General features: G+C 44.8%; 1 non-coding gene across 1 annotated transcript; it reads right to left on the bottom strand.

Moving 5' to 3' along the window:
• Positions 1–2,574: 2,574 nt before the first annotated feature.
• Positions 2,575–2,656, bottom strand: trnal-uag (transfer RNA leucine (anticodon UAG)). Its single transcript has one exon. It is a non-coding gene; the product is annotated as a tRNA-Leu (tRNA).
• Between the last annotated feature and the right edge of the window lie 977 nt (positions 2,657–3,633).

The following is a 3,633-nucleotide window of genomic DNA, read 5'->3' as shown; positions in this document are numbered from 1 at the left end:
GCCAGCTTGTCTCATGAACAAGGAATGTCAGTACTGCGATACCTCTGATACTCCAACCGCAAACTCCAGCAGATAGGCAAACAACTCGAAGTGTACTTACCCAGGCCTCTAGGCTTGAGCCCTAATCTATAGACCCAGAGCAGAAGGAAGTTTCCCAAACTGAGGGCTGCCTAGGAATTTCTACTGGCAAACTGTTGTATAAAGACAAATACACATGGGATCCAGTGCAGAGTGGGAAACCAGATAAACACTCTGCCCGTGAGAGGAGGTAAAGGGAATTTGAATTGGTTTAATATTGTCACGTGTACTGAGGCCCATCAGCCCTACAAGTCCATGGTCTTCTGCCCAGTCCCACTGACCTGCACCTGGACCATGGCCCTCCACACTTCTCTCATCCATGTACTTATCCAAACTTCTCTTAAGTGTTGCAATCAAACTCACAACTATCACTTCCACCGGCAGCTCATTCCACACGCTCAACACCATCTCAGTGAAGAAACTCCCCCTCGGGTTCCCCTAAACCAATGACCTCTAATTCTAGTCTCACCCAACCTGAAGGGAACATCCTTGCAAGCATGTATCCTTTCCATACCCCTCATAATTGTCCATGACTTTACAAGATTTCCTGTCATTCTCCTGCACTCTAGTGAATAAAGTTCCAACCTACTTAACTTCTCCCTTTTAATGCAGGTTCTCGTGTCCTGACAACATCTTTGTAAATATTCGCAGCACTCTTTGAATCTTACTGATATCTTTCCTTTAGGTAGGTGACCAGGAAACTGCACATTATATTCCAAATTAGCCCAAATCCTGATTTATAAAGGCCAATAACTCTCTTAACAACCCAATCTACTGTGATGCCACTTACAAGGAATTATAGATCTGTATTCCCAGATCTATTTGTTCTAACACAGCTCTCAGCTCCTACCACTCACCATGTAAGTCCTATTCTGCTTTTTGTGGTGTACGTGGGTTCAATTTCAACATTTAAGAGAAGTGTGGATAAGTACATGAGAGGTATGGAGGGTTAAGGTCCAGGTGCAGGTGAATGGGACCAGATAGAATGCCAGTTTGCTGAAGGGCCCATCTAGTCCAAGCCAGGCAGTCAACTGCCAAGCTATCAATTCAGAGAGTCTCCGTCTCTTTGAATTGATAGCCTTGTTTCTATAAGGTATTGGTATGGTAGTGGTCTTAAAGCAGTGGGAACCTTAAACAGAAGCAGGGAGAGGTTAAAATAATCTCCCACAGGGAATATTGAACCATGGGATCCAGGGATACAGAGGAGGCTCAACAATAGAAGACAGGACCTAATCAGGTCATTACCAACATCCTGTCTTCTATTGATGAGCCCATTGCTGGGATCCTTACTAATAGTATCCTTACATTGATTCTGTCTGTTATGGTTATTATTCTATGGATTTATTGAGTATGCCTGCAAGAAAATGAGTCTCAGAGTTGTTTGTGGTAACATATATGTACTTTGATAATAAATATACTTTGAGTGTAGTCAGTGTACAGGGTGATTGCCCTGGGTATAGATGGGATTGGGCCATACGAAGATTGGATTAGCGTTAAGGAGTCTCCAGTGATGGACTCAATGTCCTATTTCCATGTTGTGTGACCACAACCTGGTAAAACCACAGTTCAAGGACTATGTATAATCTCACCACATTTATTTAATCATTCAGAGAAGAATCTCTTTTCATGGTGGATTTTTTTAATGCCCGAATGCTATTAGCCAATCACTGGCACAACACATTCAGTCATCTCCCTGCTTCAAATTCAAGTTTATTGTCAATCAATTGGGTGCATGTATATCACTAAACGAAACAATGTTGCTCTGGACCAAGGATGAAAAGAACAAAGATTCTGTCATAATTAGCGTTCTATAGATCTACTGGATATGCCCGTACGAAAATGAAACCCCTTTACTTTTTACTTTGATATTAACAAATAATAAGGCACATTTACGATACAAGTTAAAAAGTAAACAGTATAACGCTACTGGCGGTTCATACATGACGAGTGTTGGGGAGTTCAGTAGTCTCAGGGCCTGGAGTTGTTTCCCATCCTAACAGTACTCACTTAAACCCATCACCCTTACTGGAGCATAGGCTGCCGACATCAGCTCGGCTGAGTCCTCCTGCCTGGAGCTGGGTGAGCTGGATGGGGGGATGTTGGCAGAATGGGAAAAATCATTGACGATACTAAGGACCCCGCGCTCTCAACTTCCCCCGAACACCGATACCAGCCACAGCGCTTTCACGCACCACGTGACCCACTGCGGCTCCGATTGATTCGGATCAAACTCGACAGGAACCGGACCAACATCAGCTCTTTGGAGTGGATGGCCTAAAACCCCTCGGGGACGGCACCGAGTGCAATAAATTTTGAGCATTTAAATTCGCTGCTCCACAGACCACAACTGGAGCATTTGTAAAGATTGAGCTAACCCGGCGGATAGAGAGAGAGAGCACTTTTGCCAAGTAATGTTCTGGAGCAGGATATCATAACATTTCTTTAAAACATTACACAAATCAAACATTCCGTTTAAATCTGCAGAAAATATCCCACTGGCAGCGGTGGGATTCGAACCCACGCCTCCGAAGAGACTGGAGCCTAAATCCAGCGCCTTAGACCGCTCGGCCACGCTACCGATGGAAGAATAGCTTGGAGCGGCGGATCTCAGCAGTAGTCGGTATACTCGACAGAACAAACTTTGGTGTTTAAATAAACCACTGTAGCTCCATCCTCCGACCCTTTCAGCTACAGGGAGGGAGCTTGTGCCCCGGGGAGAGGCCAAGAGAGCAAGTTTCTTGAATGCTTGTTTCTCACTGGCAGATTTGTGACTTTAGTCTGGGGACCCGTGTAACGAAACAAAACACTGTATAATCACCACAAGGAAAAGCTAACGACCAGATTATAATAAAATTGATTTCTGTTCTATTGTGACATCGTTAACTGAGGAAGTTAGAAATTCGAGTCCGCACAGCACCAAATCTTTCGTGTTTCCGATTAGGATTCAGGTCTAAATCTTTGCTTTACATATGTTTTTGTAAAGTTCAATAAAGTTAACAAAATTGTCTAAATATGTTGCTTTGAAGAACCTCGGTCTGAGCGATTTTCCTTGGAGTGGGGTCAGTTACATGGGAGAGGAGGGTGCCGCGGAAAACCTAAGGCTCGGTAATCTAGAATGGAGAAAGCAGGGAACCGAATGACAGCCTGCGGGAGGGTAAAGCGAAGGCAAACGGAACAGGCCAGCGATGATCGGCGGCGCAACAGACGGAGAAGCTGAGGTCCGAGAACAGGAGAGGGCGCTGCAGGCCCGCGGCATAAAGTCCCGCCCGCATCAACTCTCGTTTTCATTGCCAAAGTCGGTTTTACTCTTGCTAACGCGGGATTTGTTGTTCTAAAGCAGCAGTACAGAGCAAGATATAAAAATTATTATGTTGTCAAACTATTAGAGTGTGCCGAACTGTTATGCCGTCCAGTCCCGTCGACCTACACCAGGACCAAAGTCCTCCATACCCTTCCCATCCACGTATTTATCTAAACTTCTCTTTAATGTTGAAATCGAACCCTCAGTCATCACTTCCGCTCCTACCACGCTCTCACCACCCTCTGAGTGACTAA

Source organism: Hypanus sabinus, chromosome 7 (genome assembly GCF_030144855.1).
Source record: "Hypanus sabinus isolate sHypSab1 chromosome 7, sHypSab1.hap1, whole genome shotgun sequence".
NCBI classification, from domain to species: domain Eukaryota; kingdom Metazoa; phylum Chordata; class Chondrichthyes; order Myliobatiformes; family Dasyatidae; genus Hypanus; species Hypanus sabinus.
The sequence above is the reverse complement of the archived record's forward strand: the minus strand, read 5'-3'. Positions and strand labels throughout refer to the sequence as shown.